Raw genomic sequence first — 16281 nt, 5'->3', positions numbered from 1 at the left:
AAAAGAATTACCTTCCCCAAGTGGGTAACCAAAAAACTGGTGGCCAAAGTGACTTTTAGTCCACCGAGCTTGCAAATTAGATTGGGCGTCACTCAGGCTGCAGGCGACTGGTGGGTCTGGGTACTAGTGCTTAAGAGGTTATTTGTCTGAAATTAAATCAATACTGATTTTCTTCTAATTCCTGAATTCAGAACGGAGAAAAGCATTACCAAGTTACTGACCGCAACTGCGAAGGATTAGTGTTGATCACTTACCCTACGGGACACCAGCTGGTAAACTTTGCCAGACTGGTCTTATTTGTCAAATGGAATATTTGCTACTGTTACAAGCCTCTGATGAAGAGCAAGGTCATGCTCGAAACACATGTTAGGCTGTAAGCAGAAGTCGACATTTCACATTTGGCGCTGTGTGACTGTTTTTGCATTAATTTTCCTTCCCCAAGTGGACCAGCCCCGGGCACATGAAAGGGGCCAAGGTGGAGAATCTAGCGACCTCGTCCGAAGGAGCAGCATTGCGGCAGTATGAGGCAATGGACTGCCCTGGCACAGAGGTGTGAAATCTTCTGACACCTCTCATCAGCTTCAACTGTCTAAGATCAAAGGCGAATCCATGGCAACCCTGGGCTAAACTGACCAGACCATGACATTTGGCTGGGGTGGGAAAGACTGCCATATTTGGAAATAAAGACAGCCCATTTGATTTCAGAGACTGTTCACATCAAAGTGTATATTTCAGTAACCTAAAGGTGAAGTAATGGCAAATTAGTATGGTTTTAAAGTAATTTTGGCAACATTAAAATAAGACATTGTAGGTTTCTCTGACATGTTGGGGACGCAAACGTCAGTAAAATGCCATTCGTGGAAAAAGCGTACATAGTACAGTTTTTTAACTTAAATGTGTCCGATACTGTTAGGCTTATATATGTCCATTTGCAGGATGTTTGATCAAATATTTTCAGTGTAAATTGCGAAAGATTGCCAGAATGACTAAACAGCATTGCACAGTCTTGGGATTTGGATCAGTATGTTTCTTGTAAAATATGTAATCTGCCTGTATAATTTTTCTGATGATGACATCAGAAAAACTACATCCCTTGCTTTGATACCTTGTATTATGTCCAATCCCATAGAAATCCTATAACTGCCCAAGCAAAATCCTTAAAATTGTCAGAATCATCTGTGTGTCCTGTCCTTAGGAAAATCGGTAGTCGTCCCCATGTGTCAGCACCATTCTTTCCAAATCATTTCAGTCCGTTGTATAAGTCCTTATTACATTTGGAATAAATTAATTAATTCCCATACAAAGAGACACACAGCGTGAAGGGGTTAAAATTGCAAATTAACCTGTTTCGCTGGCGGCGTTCCTCGTTTCTAGCCACTAAAATATAGTCTCAGTAAAACTTGTAATTTTTCTTGTAAAACCGATTTTCCCTGTGCAACTGCTTTCATTTTAAAAGGCAGAGTTTTCCTTTCCCTTTAAGAATCCCATATTGCCATCCATCCAGAATTACCCTTTACTTTCCTATCATACCTTTGATGTGACTTTGTACCTTAGCATTAAAACCGGATTCCAATTTTGTCTGTTTAGCTCAATTTCCAGGCCGTTTTGCTATTTAAACCCGTAAAAGTCAAGAAAATACAATCCTGCCACTTGTGATTTTGCTGCACTGTTTCCTTCTAAAGTTGATTTTCTAAACTGCATGCCCGTTGTTTAGTACATTGCCTTGTAGTTTGCGAGTTTTGTTGCTTCCTTGATACAGCCATACATGTTCTTGCCTTATTCATTTAACCACACATGTAAAACAACTGTTTAGTAATTCCGAGTGCCATTTTGCTAATTTTTCAAGGGAGCTCAATCCGATTTTTGCCACCCATTCAGGGGTGGTAGGTCGGATTTTCAATTCGATTTTTGCATGGTATACCCGACTCTTTGCTACTCCTCTCTACCCACACTTTTGGTTAACAGGGGTTTGAAGGAGTGTTGCAGGGGGAAATACTAACTGTGGTGCTATCTGAAAATACAACTCGAAAAGTAATCGTGCTTTTATTCAATCATGCATTGTATATCTTATGTTAAAAGGTCAAACTAAGTGTATTCTATCTTTTTCAGTGTAATTATCACCACACTGGTGATTGCTGCCCTATATTGAATGAGCTTGATTTTTATTCAAAACTTTAAATAAATAAATATTCTATTATTACACACCTGCCTGGTTCATGGTCCATTGTGACACGGGGTGTATGTTAAGGGGGGTGTGAAACAGGTTGGCTGCTTTCTCAAAGTTGAATCCAAATTCATAAATTTAAAAGCGTTTTGATTGTGCACTGCATCCCTGACAAGTATAAAGAGTCCTGGTCTGGAGTGTGGCGCCTCTTTAAAATCCTTAGCACGTGTATCATCTGGTTGGCCTGGTCCTCCCATAGTTGGTACTCCTCTTCATCCCTTGGGGTTGGTTTGTTCCCAGAGAAGGGTCGAAGGCGGATATAGGGGCCATGCTCAGATGGTGTTGCGATGGCCTCATGTAACATGTCCTTGAAAGAATCTGCCATGGAGGAAACAATCAGTTCAGCGCCTCTATCCTCTGGTTTAGCACTGGCACGCGCTCTAAGCAGTGGTAGAATAGGGGTGCTTATGGGCCCAGCCATGATAGCATCTACACTGGGCTCTGCAGGGTGATGGGGTGCAGTGCTGGGAACGGGAGGATTTGGGCTAAGCATAGGTGGTGTGAGTGGTGCACTAGTCTGCAACCCTGTCCATGTGTTCAATGCCCAGAGAGGAAAGGACACTATTGGGTCTCCCACATGGATGGTAAGGGGCAATGTCTCAGGATCAACTTCTTTATGCCCATAGCAGACCAGGATACTGGTTCCTGCTAGGCCAGGGGCCTTACCCTGGCATTTAACCTGGCCAGTGAGGGACTCTTGGGACTCCGTCAACCTGAGCACCTGGTGTAATGGTGTGCTCAAAGGGACGTTGCCTATGATAAAGCAATGGTTGGGCTTAATCCCCTCACCCTCAGCCCAGCTGGCTACCTGAAGCCAATCCATGAGGATGGTACTTGTCTGTCAAATAAGGTGGCAAATCCGGTAAAATAAAAAAAACACAGTGATTAGAATACTATATACAAATCCCTATCCAAAACTTGAAAAAAAAAACTGATTGCAAATAAAACTGAAACGTACGCTAGCAAACCATAAACTACCCCAGCAAGTGAAAATGCAGATATAGGATAAGTAGGTAGGATAGGGAGGGTATAGGCACACCAAAGGTGATCTCAGCAGTGCCTCCACAAATGTAGCAGGGTGATCCTCCAACGCACCTTGTGGGGAGACAGGTGTAGGCGGGCACACAATATACAACTGAACCCTTCACTTATAACTTGACCCGCGTCTTACCTGTCTCCAAAACCCGCTCGCCTGGGTTCGAGATCACCCTGGTGTATTTCAATAGGCAGATGTTAAGGGTAGGGAAGATCAAGAGGTTAGGGCAAGTAGGTTCCCCAAATACCCCTAAGGAGGAAACCCAAGGTTAAAGTAACTGGAGCACACAAGGAGTGGCAGACAAAAGGAATGCTGGTGTATGGTTCTTTTTAGTTGTTTTAAGCTTTCTTATATACTTTCCCAGCACACCAGCAGGATTTTGTGAGTTTTTTTTAAAAAAAAGGGCAAAACACTAGACAATATATACAACTTAAATTCTCCCTAAGCAGTTGTGTTACTAAAAAATAAAATCACAAAAAAACACATTCAAGGCGCTGCCGTGCTATGGGGAGCACCAGTAATTAAATATGTCCCGGAATGAGGGCCACCTGGGGGACAGCACTGATTTAGGCACTCCCCTGCTAATCAGGGGAGTGCCACTATAAAGGCCTGAGCTGGGCGTACACCAGCACTGAGCGGAGGGCTTCCAACCCTGTTAAAGGGTTTCTCTAACTGTCAATGGTGCTCTGCTCGCGCCAGTGACTGTTTTTTTTTCTTTGTAGAGCAAAGGGACGCTCGTGTACCCACGTGCGAGGGTCCCTTACTATAACCTTTTTCATTCTTCCGGGTCACTGGCGCAGCTTGCGTCAGGGACCCAATTCTCTTTTTTAAGTTATTACGGGATCCCCCACGCGGCTTCATGCGCCGGGGAATCCCTTCTTGTATTCCCCGACCAGGGATTAAAATCTGTTTTGCTGGTTCAGAAAGCATCAATCATCTGGACCTCCCTTGAAAGAGGAAGTCTGGGCCTTAGCAAGATGGTCTCAGAGTTAGATATCTAAACTACTCATCTGTAGACTTTACAAACACCTTCCCATCAAAGTGACGCGCAGTATGTGTGGAAGGGCGAAGTATAACAATAGGGAGCACAGGCAGGTTTGCGTCAGATTTCAACCCACAGAGTAAAAGTCCCAGAAGATAAATCTACACGTTTTGTGCAGCAGAGATCAGGGACAGGGAGATTTGCTTTCCACTCTATCAGCCACAACTCATAGGCTAAACTGACCACATCTTTTAGTTGATTAAAGAACCAGCAGCAATGTTTTATGGTAGATTTACTGGTCTAGCAAATACACAAATCTGCCCTCCAGAGCCACTTAAGAAATGTATGGATTCAGAGTCCTACTGAAGGCAAGCTGAAACTACAAAGTGTACAGCAGTATGGGATTAACCATCAGGTAGTGTTGGGGTAGACCTTTTACGTCCCAACACGGGACATAGGTTTACACTATGTACATTGTACTAAGCCATGGTACGGCTGGGTTAGATGCAATGTTGCAACTAAATCGGTGTTCAATGTAGGTAGAAGAATTTAAATGAGTGCTACCTTGTATTTAGTGGGATACATTTTATAGTCAGAGTAGACAGCAACATAAGTAGCAGTGTCATGGAAACAATGCATTGTGCAATTTAAAATGTGTAGCACTGAGAAGTATGTAGTGGGGAGCTTTATGCATGTGATAGAGGAGTTCATTGAAGGGGAAACTAACGTGTGGAATTTCGACAATGGTTTACATTGTAGACACATTTAGGGCACTGGTAAATACGGGCTTATTGTGGATACATGGTGATACCGAAAAATGCAGGTTTCACCTACTTGGAGTCTTAGTAAGCTGCAGAGTCCCTGGATTCACAGGGATGTATTTTTTGCCTCCTTTGGAGAGATGGATGACCTAGGTTACAGAAGGGGGGTAGAAAGCAAACCGCACATGGGCAGTTGTGATAACATCACAAAGGTCTGAAAAGAAAAACGTAATGTAAAGCCATTTTGTTAGATTTCTATGGCCAGATTGGGTTCTTAGATGCAAAGTGTAATTTCCCTGGGAGCATAAAAGCTTGTTTGGTTACATGGAGAGTTAAATTGAGAGCTGATGGTTTATAGGCTTTCAGAGAAATAAGCATAATATATGCCAAAGGATGTATGACTTGAAATGGCAGCCGCAAATAGGATTACGTGCAAGAATGCAGGAAAAATGGTATGGATTCTGGGAGCATCTGGGAGGACAACGATATTTACAGCTGCTTCAAAGGCTTGCTTATTTATTTCTCTCCCTCCACATGCCTAAAAGTGTTCATGGAAAACCTTGCACAATCACCATCTGGATTAATGAGTTTTTGGCACATGGTCTGAATAACAAACAGTTATTCATGTGGAGTATGTCATACTGACTATAAAAGAAGATCACATGTCAAAGGGGTTGTACTTTGTGGATGTATCCAATGGAGTTTTTAGAGCTAGGGGGATTACATTACTTTGCATTAGAGTTAGCCAATGTAGGGTTGGGGATGACTTTGTAACAAAATGTGTGATTATGTAAATTGTCTAACTCGGAATGTAAACTGTAACTTTGTTGTCATTCAGTGAGAATCGGAATCGTTTCCTACTTATGTTTAAATTACTTCTTTTCAGTAGCTCTACAGCTGGAAGGACCAATCTGGCATGGCCCAGGGTTTTGTGTCAGTGTACCTGGTTGATGTTCAGGGGGTCAAGTTGTGGCGTTTACCAGATTACATGTGCCATCAAGAAATCCCTGCCCTTTGTGAAAAGGTGTGTAGAATCATGCTAAATGCACCTGTAGGTAACAAAGAATGAGTAGTCACAGCAAAGCTCCTCCCACTCATCTCCATTGGAGTGGTTTAAAAAAAAAGAAAAGACATTGGGCCTCTTTAGGAGTGTGCCGGTCTGGTAACAATGGTGCCAGTAAGCCTACCGGCACCGTTGTTACCGGACCGGCACACGCCGAGTCTGCGGGTGGGTGCCGTCCCGCCCGCCAGGTTTAACCTGGCGGGCGGGACGGCACCCGCCCGCATACTTTCACAGAAGCACCAGCACTGTATTAAAGTTGCTGGTGCTTCCATCATCCCCATTCCCATTGAGTCCTATGGGACTCAAAGGGACTGAGGATTGACATTTTTCCGGTGCCTGACTTCCAGGAACACCAGGGTCATAATCCCCTGGTGTTTCCATGAAGCCAGGTGCCGGAAAGATCCACGGGTCCGGCAGGAGCCAGACGGTTTTACTGGCACAGCTACCGCCAGTCTCGTAATGAGGCCCATTGAGTAGGGATGTCCGAATACCATCTTCCTCTTCATTAGTATCTGGCTTCGGGTCTGCATCTTGGTTTGTTCATGAGAAGGCAGGAACAAACCACTTCAATACATAAAGTATGGCACCTTTCATGCAGGGTTAAACCAAAACATTGAGGTTAGTAGGGGAGAAACACATTGCCTGGATAGAAGTTTTTAACCAGACAGATAGACCAGTGGCAGCTGAGACTACCAGTACTCTATGCCCATAGGTTAGAGGGACAAAATCAATACCTTAGTTGTGGTTCTTCCGATCTTGCCCAATTGGTGTTGTACAATTAGCCTGTAATCTCTGGCATGGTTTCTCAGAAACGAGGTCCTCTTGGACACGAATAATCAGGTTAGGGTGGGAGCCATGCAGCCAAAACAAAGGGGAACAATTTTAGTTAACAATGTCAGGATGGAGATTTCCAATCCCCTTCATCAAATAACCAATCCCTAGTCTAAACCACAGTTTGAGTTTTCTGCAGCTAGGAAAGGGTCCTTCAATGAAGTCAAAGGGAGTTTCAAGTTCCCCAGCACAACACAGGGGAGGAGCAGACTGATGCAGACATGCAAGGTGCACGCTCTATGGCTTACTGCCTGAAACCCATAAATAACCTTGCGTAGAAGCATGAAGAAGACAGATGCCTGTGCCGATGCCTAGAAGCATGCAGAAGACAGATGCCTGTGCCGATGGTATTGGTGATGTAAAGGGGTTCAATGGTGCTGCTTCTAAATCCAGCGATTCTTTCCCCCATGGCAGCAAGGAAGACTGACATTTTGGAATAGGTCAGGCACTAGAGGCGGAAGCCATAGAGGGAATGGGAAGCCAAATCAGCTCCAGGTGCAGAAAAAGGACAAGCTGCAACCCAAAGCAGACACCACAACCCATTGTTGTTAGCCGCCCTCCAATCGCAGCAGAACCAGCAGATATACTGAGATCGGGCAGAGCTGCTGGGAGCGTTGTGAAGACAGCCAGAGAAGGAGAATTGAGGTAATCCCACCCGGGCTTTGAGAAGGTCCAGATTAGCGGACACACAGTAGGGAGGCAGTTTGAGGCAGGAGATTGCAGTAAGCAGAGACAGTAGGACTTCCCCTGGGAAGATGCTGGAAGGATCAGCTAGTGAGATTCCTGTTTGTTCCTCCCGTGCTTTGAACGCAGCAACCCATCCTGCACGTGGGATGAATAAAATTGACCTGGCTATTGCCTTTAGATGGGTGCAGTTTCCATCGCTGCTGGGGAAAAACATATAATGGTGAAGGGCCAACAAAGGATGGCACAGTACGTGGGCTCTGTGGCGAACCAGGAGGAGGACTCGGACAACAGTGTGCAATGTTGACTGGATGTTTTATTCAAATAAATAGAGAACACCTATCTAGCCCTACTGCTCTGAAGGAAGTTCCCTGCCTAACCAACTAATAAGAAGGGTAATAGTCAAAGTCCAAAGAAATAGTCCAGAGTCCAAATCCTATTCACCTAACTGGTCCGCCATGTCACTTAGGAAAACTAAGCGAAAAGGAGGCCCGAGCAATAGTCTCTGTCCTTGGCTTCTGCCTGGCCCAATCACTTGGATCTCTTTTCCATAGGTTTTAAAAGTTCACCAATGTCACAAAACACGTTTCACAACCACTCTGTATGTCAAATCTCAATTCTTTACAATTCTCACTCTCATGGAAGAAAAGGTTTTCCTAATATAATTCCACCAATTTCGACTTGGTTCTGGACAGTGATTTTGTTTTATACTTAAACACTGGAACTTTCTCAGGTTCTCTCTTCCCCCAGTTCTATTCATTATATTTTGTCAATCTTGGCCTGCACAAAATCCCCTGGCCCTCTGAAAGGCTGACTTTATGTCGGTGTTGGTAGGGCATCTGTCTGTTCTGGTTTTCTCGGTTCCTCTAACACTTGTGGCTTTTCCAGCGTTGATTGTTAAAGTCTCTTGGGGCTCTCTGAAGCCCGCTGACCCTCTAGTCGTCTCGCTTCAACTTTACCTAGGTAGGTTGTCTTCCCATTCAGGTTTATCAGGCTCTCATAACCTTTGTGGCTTTCCCAACCTAGAATGTCTTTAGTTACCCCTCTCACCGGCTGTTAAGACAGATTTCTGAACTCTGACCTGGTGGGCAGAGGTTCAGAAGGCCAGCCTAGTTTCTTGGAAAAGGGTAACCTTCTGGACAAGCCAGACCCATCAAGGTAGCATTGGCGGCAGTCAAGACTAGGTCTCAGGAGGGGTGAGGGTGACTGAAAGACCTCAATGAGCACACAGAGTAAAGGACACTTACAAATTACTCCCAGTCAGGTGTATACATATTAAAAATACAAATACTTTTATTTCAAGGCCTTTGAGTTTGTACACACAAATAAAATCACAGCAATACCTCTAAGCCAACGCAATCCTATCAATATACATACATAACAGACCAATGGGGTCTAAAGGGTTAATGCATGAAACGGGTCCACAATCTAAAAGGGGAAGGAAACAGGAAGTGCAAATAGTCTTTAGTCCCTCCTGCATCAAACACAATCCTAACTGAGAGGCAGTCCAATCCCTAAGACGAGTGGAGCCTATTGCTCAAATGTACTTTCAATGCTGGTGCACGCGGTAATGCAGATGGGCAAAATGGGGTCTCTTCAAGGGTCCGTAGCAGCTCAGGAAGGTGGGTGAGATGATGAAGAATAAGTTCCCACTACTCATGGAGGGTTTACCCAACAGGGCAGAAGAGTTTCCAGAGTTCGGGAATAGTTGGCTAGTTCGCACTAGCAGTGGAATAGAGAGGGGCCCTCAGGGGCCACTCATGCGTATAAATGGGTCGAGGCGCTAGGGGCCACTGGTTAGGGTTGCAATTACTCACCGACCCCCGGCGCACTCCAGACCAAACTTTGGCAGTCGAGTCCACTTCGGTTGCAGGTTCAAGTGCGGCAATTTGGCGACTCTGCGGCTTTCAGCAATGAAGATACAGCGTTGATTCTCAAACAAGACAGTGGTGATTTCTCCGCTCCTGGTGGGTGGATCAGGCCAGTTTCACTGCAGCAGGCTTCAGGGGCAAGAGGGAAACAAAAGTAGCGCACCTGCAAAGTTCGTCACCACAGCTGGGCGACACAGTACCCATGTATACTCCAGTTCGGGCGCACTGACTTTACTTCAGACCTGGGAACACCAAGTGTATGAAATTCGGTGTGAGAGTGCTGTGAACACAGAGCTAGCGACATAACAAGTTTTGAGTGTCTCCTCGAAATGGCAGTGGTATCAGGGCAAAAGTCCTGTGTAAGCTGGTCAGCCCACTGGTTGGCCCACGGACACTTCAGAGAAGGCTTACTTGCAGGGTTTGAGGATGGTGCCGAGAATAGTTGGTCCCACTATTCCAATGGGGCGAAGCGTCTTTGCAGACCTTCTAGGACGACCAGATGCAGAGGGGTCCAGCGGGACAACAGTGGGCTCAGGGTGCCAAATCTTCCAGCGGTTCCTCGACTCCGCTTCTTAGTTTCAGGATACTTGGATCCCATCCTTCGTTCAGTGAGAACTCCAGAGATCGACATGGTATGGGTGTTTGGAGCCTTCTCTTATCCAATATTTCCTTCACGCCAAAACAAAGAGGACCCAATGGGAGATATGCTCTCAGACAGGCACACCATATGTGGAACAATCGTGGACCAATCACGGACCATGGTGGTCCCAGGCATTCACAGCACACCAGACTCTCTGGCACCCAGGATGTGCATTGGAACCAGACAATCCAGCCCACATCCTTGCAGCATACACACAAGGGATGCAGAAGCCCGCAAAAGCCTGTTGTTTTGCAGGAGAATGCATGCCCAAACAAGGACTAACCCGGGTCGGCTCGACTTGGAGAAGGTGAAGGAGCAAGATGGCCAAAGGACAGGACAAAGAACCTTGTGGCATGGCCATTTTGGCACCAGGCCACCTATTTGTGCCAACGCTATAACTGCAGTTTACCTGGCAGGAAAGAGCTAAAAATATACGAAATGCTAAGCTGCCACAAGCCCTGTCCAAGGCACATCTGCACCTCTCCTAAAAAATACTTTGAGAGTATCTAGGGCCTTTGGAAATGACTGCTAGACCCAAGTGCACTGTACTGTAAGGTACTTTGTGCACTTGTTACATGTTGCAGAAAAGTTGCAACATTGACAATGACTTATGGAAACAAAGTCTCCCAGTACTGACTGTCTTTAAGGGCATTTCTGTTTCCCCATATAAGGGGAGCGAAAAGCCCAGGGGAGTGCAGCAGAAGGCTGTGCTCCTCTGGTAAAGTCAGACTATAGTGTTTAAACAAAGCAAAAAGTTGGGTGGTACACAACTGGAGGGAAAATGACACATTAAATGGAAATCTTTCCTAACACTCGCCCCTCCCAGTCCAAGGACAGGGGGCAATTAATCCACCCCTGGATGAGTCTCATGTCCAGTCTCATGTTCAGGTCGGTTAAACATTCTGGACAACCCATCAGCATTGCTATCTTGGACACCTGACCTATACTCAATAGTGAAGTCAAAGCCTTGAAGGCTTATGGACCACCTAAGCAACTTTGGATTCTCTCCCTTCATGTTCATTAGCCACTTTAAGGGCTTATGGTCAGTTTGCACAGTGAAGTGGGTCTCATAGAGGTAGGCCTCAGCTTCCTTAGGGCCCACACAATAGAGAAACATCCTTTCTATTTTTTTTCTTTTATTTCAATTGGTTTAGTCAAACCTTTACAATTTAGGAAAGAGAAAAAGATGCATACATCAATTTCACCAAACCAGATAAAGGAGAAACAATTCTTAATACACACTAAAAATAAGGAGATGTTTTTTTTTAAAATAGATAGAAATAGTAAAAAAAAAAGGTAAAAATAAACTCCTACACATCAATCAATCAAATCAAATCATCAAATCATGTAAATTCATTTAAAATTCATTCTTATAGTACAAATTGCATATTCAACAATGGATAACATAATATGAAGACTAAACACAAGATCAGATAATACAATCACAATTTAAGAATTAGCCAGAAAAATCACCTATATATTCTATAGGTATTACCATACCCTACCCTACCCCATCTTAAAACTTTTCAATAAACCTGAAAGGGGCAATCCTTCAAGTGCATTTTGTATGTTAAGGCAGCATCTCCATACTGTGTCAGTGGAAAAGTAAGCAAAATAGTTTTTTAAACTGCCCAGAAATGAATTCCTTAGGTCTTCCAGGACCTCACAATCCATAATAAGGTGTTTCATCTTTTGCATCACAAAACCTACAGTTACTTTCTTTCGCTGGTATTTGTTTCGTTCTAACTAATATCTGCTTTGTTGGCAACATATTCCATCTCAACCCATCTCAACCTTAGTAGAATCTGACGGTAATACCGATTTGGAAATAAGAGTAGAATTTTAGAGAGGGATCCACAAAATCTTGTGTTCCTGAGCCAAAAGGCTCACAGAGCTATATGCGTGAAATTATTCTGTCGTTTCGAATCCCGTCAGGATCCAACAACCGTTTTTGGTTTACATTGGGTTGTCAACCAATGTTTTCAAATTAGAATCAAAGTTATTTTTAAATTCTAGAAGCTATGTATTACATTCTATGTTATTACCTATCAGCTCATATAAGGTGTTTGGCAAAGGGACCACAATTTTTGCATAGAGGGTTTAACATCCTCCATTGGACATGGCCTAGAGCAAAGCATAGCCTAATTCAAACCTAATAGCTGCTATTGGGACAACCTTCGGGATACCAAGGATCCTTCTCCAAACACTGCCCTCCATTTTAGTCAACGTATTTCTTATCGCACTAGGGCACAGTTCTAAATCATATGTGAATTTTGGTACAATTTGACCCTAAAAAAAATCAGTGCTGGTTTTAGCGAAAACCTACCAAATTTTCGTTCTAATTTTTAAATTTGAGATTCCAGGAGCTTTGAATTGTGTGAAAGGTTAGCCAAGAGGGTCTTTATACCTTTGTGTGAATCAAAATGAAAATCCAAATACATGAGACTGTTGCAGATGCTCACGGTAGCTCCTTTAATATGCTACAATGGGTATAGACTTTTGCGTGCCACTTTAGTGAATTAGACCATTTTTGTTTTATTTGGGTTAATAATTAGGGCATTTTCTCTTACAATCAAATAGTAAAAAAATCATCTGCATACGCCAGCCATATGGCCAACTCTCGGTGCTTCATTCCTCAGGCAAACAGCCACATCAGACAATTATTGATTAAAAATTCAGGGCGCAAGGACACATCCCTGTCTAACCCCTTGATAGCATTGCACTTTTTCAGACATGTCCCCTTGCTAAGTCATACCTGGATTCCACAATCAATTCTTGTACACTCCTTCAATAAGTCTCAACAGGCCCAGTGGCAAACCCCATCCAGCCAATTTACACCATAGTTTATTGTGATTAATGCAATCAAATGCGGCCGAGAGGTCAACTGAGGCCATACATGTGTGTCCCCTCTCCTTAGTCCATGCTACTTCCTGTAGGCATTTAAGGGTGAGCCCAATGATGATAGTTCAATGGCCCCTACGGAACCCCGTCTGTAATATACTAAGCGGGTGGTGTTGCTTTTCCCATTCCAGAAGGTGTTACAATCAGCATCTATCGGGGAAATCGTCCGATAATTTTTTGGGTCCGACCTATTCCCGCACTCAAAAATTGGTGCTACATGTGCAATACTCCATGATAGTGGGGTAAACCCTGTTTTGAGAATATCCTTGAACTCATGAAACAGAAGATTTGGCCAGAGATTAGGGTCTGACTTAAAAGCATTGTTTGTAAGGCCATTAGGGCCGGCCGCACAAGATCTTTTAATGTTTTTAATTAGACCCACTACGAAGTTAATATCTAATGGGGGGTCCCATCTCTCAGATTCAAGTTTTTTCCGATAAGATTCCTCCCCTTCAACTTCTGTACTTTTTTCAGGCCCAAATCTGTTTATAAAGAATTCCAGCCATTCTGTCTCTGAGATCGAATTCAATTGCAAGACCACATAGTTGGGGTCCTGACCATTAACCAAAGACCAGAAAGAGCTAACTTGAGCCTTAATTAGAATCCCAGGCATAGCTTCAGCGTCTTGTGGTAATAGCTGATTATTTATTGCTTTGTAGAAGATTCTACATTTTTGTTCAGTTAGCCTAATACTCATTTTTTAGGAGGTTTCACCCAGTTTAGCTCTCCTAACACTCTGCACTTCTTTCCTCATAATAGTTTTTGTATGGGCTGCATCTTGATTGAAGCATGGGTCGGATGTTAGGACTACTTCTCTTTCCAAGGTAGTAGAGTTTAAAGAGACACTTAGATTTTGGTTTAATGCTTCAATATTTCTGGTCGTCCATCTCACTGCGTTACCCAACATTGTTGCAACCATCTTAGTTTGAACTCTATATTCTCTGGTAGTTACCACAATATCCAAGAACGCAGTCAATATTGAGTGATCACTCCAATCATTTGGTGTGACCATAAAGGAAGTACATTTGTTCCTTAGGTACGGATGAGTATAGAGAGTGAATGTGTATGGAGAGCGGACGAGTGCGAAATACCGATGAGTGCGAAATGCAGATGAGTGTGAAGAGCGGATGAGTGTGAACAGCGGATGAGTGTGGAGAGCGGATGAGTGTGGAGAGTGAATGTGTATGGAGAGCGGATGAGTGCGAAATGCGGATGAGTGCGAAATACAGATGAGTGTGAAGAGCGGATGAGTGTGAAGAGCGGATGAGTGTGAAGAGCGGAGGAGTGTGGAGAGCTGATGAGTGTGGAGAGCGGACGAATTGCAGAATTGCAAGACGTCCGTATTATGCCTTGGAATGCATGGATCCTTTAAAAGAGCATACCTCATATCACACCCCACGCTTACTCTCTCCTTACACCACCACTCAACTAGAACACAGAGATACTATGACATCATTCGGTATAACTGTTCTCATATCAACATCTGCCGCTCACTCCCCATCACTCTAAGTAATCATTGCTGGTCTCGCACCCCCAGCCAGGCGTTCTCCTCAGGCCTAACGCTGCCACTCTCAGTCTGGATAATTACGGCCAGATCGAACACATACCCCTGACTGATCAGCCACCACACCTACCGCTAGGAAGCAGCTACCACAGGAATTTTGCACCAGCTGCACACATACCAGATGCGCACACGCACCTTTGGACTCTCTCTTCTCCCTCTACTGACCAGAACTTCGGTTCCCAAGGGCGTTCAACCTACCAGCGCCTTCAGACCATACCAATGGTATATAAGGCGCTATATAAGTGCAAAATAACATAACATAACATAACTTATCAAGGAAGATGTAATCGAGTATAAATTAACTCTTTCCTCAGTGCCACGTGTGCCAGGCAGTTGCCCCAGTAGTTACGTTCTGAGTCCCCACCAAGAGCAAAAGCCCAATATTACCTAGTCCCACATACCAGATTTCACCAATCTTTCTTTTATTTGATGTTCACCTTTTATTCATATCCACATTACAAATTTCCCATGGTGGATTCTCAAAATCACACTCTGCATTTAAATCGCCAACAACAAAGATCAGATCCTTCTCATGATTAAACATCCATTCATTTATTACACTGCACACCTTCACTACAAAAGCCTCAACCGAGGATATTCCACTATGCCAGTATATGTTTACTATCAGTAACCTAGTGACTCCATCCCTTGAGTGGAGGTCTAACCCTAACACCCTAAAGGGAAGGCCCTCTAGGATTATACCACCAGGCCTAACTAGTTTTCAATTACAATAATTAGGCCCGAAAAGGTCTCCCCCTGATGTTAGTTTTAGCATATTGGTCATATATCCTATAACCATCTAGTGTTGGGGTGGGGGGGGGTCAGCCACGTCTCCTGTAAGCAAATAATACTGGCCTCTCTTAAATTGACCAGACAGCTAGGGTTACTAAATAGATGCTGATGGGATCTAGTGTTCCATGACTTCAAGCATAGTTTAACATCTTTATTTCCCCCTGGAAAGGGGTACGGTCCCTTTATGGGACCAATTATGCCACTAGGTTGAGATTACTGCGGCCCAGTCAATCTCTTTGACAGATCCCTTCCCTAACTTGGAGCTCCTCCCCTTATCCATCAAGTTACCCATAGGTACCTCCATGTGAGTCTGTTCTCTTTGCGAGTCAAGGAAATCCCCCTCCATCGATGTCCTTGGCTCAGTTTTGGGTAAGGATGAGTTCTTTAACCAAGGGGGAATCAAAAGTCATGTAACTTATATATAAGCAATTTCTGTCCATAAAGGACACTCTAGAGATGTTTCTAGATCCCACTAGCGCGAATGCTGGGATTTCAGCAAATATTGTCAGAATATTTGCCCTGTTTAAACAGATCATTTCACCAGGGCCCAATAGACCTTTTATTCTTATCAGATTTGCTACTTCCCCTGACCCTTCCTTGCTCGTTTTAGGGATGTTTATTCCTTTCAATGTATTTCCTCCCGGCAGACCTACACTCCCCTGTTGCACAATATTTGCACCGCCTCCCCCAATCTGATTCGGGGGGCTATGCAGCCTCTTTAGCAAATCTTTTATACCTGAGGAAATTCCAGGATAGACAATCGCTGGAGGCATATCATGCACCCAGGGTTTACCCTGGCCATGGCCATTTTCAGTCATTTCTTTCACCACCTCTGAGAAAAGCGGTTTGATAACTGAGGTGGTTTCCCCCTCTACAGGTCCCCAGATGGAAGCGGGAGCAGCTATATTCCCCGGGCCTCAGTTAGGTAACCG

Source organism: Ambystoma mexicanum, chromosome 2p (genome assembly GCF_040938575.1).
Source record: "Ambystoma mexicanum isolate Mex_15411 chromosome 2p, UKY_AmexF1_1, whole genome shotgun sequence".
NCBI lineage: Eukaryota > Metazoa > Chordata > Amphibia > Caudata > Ambystomatidae > Ambystoma > Ambystoma mexicanum.
Note: the sequence above shows the minus strand (reverse complement) of the source record.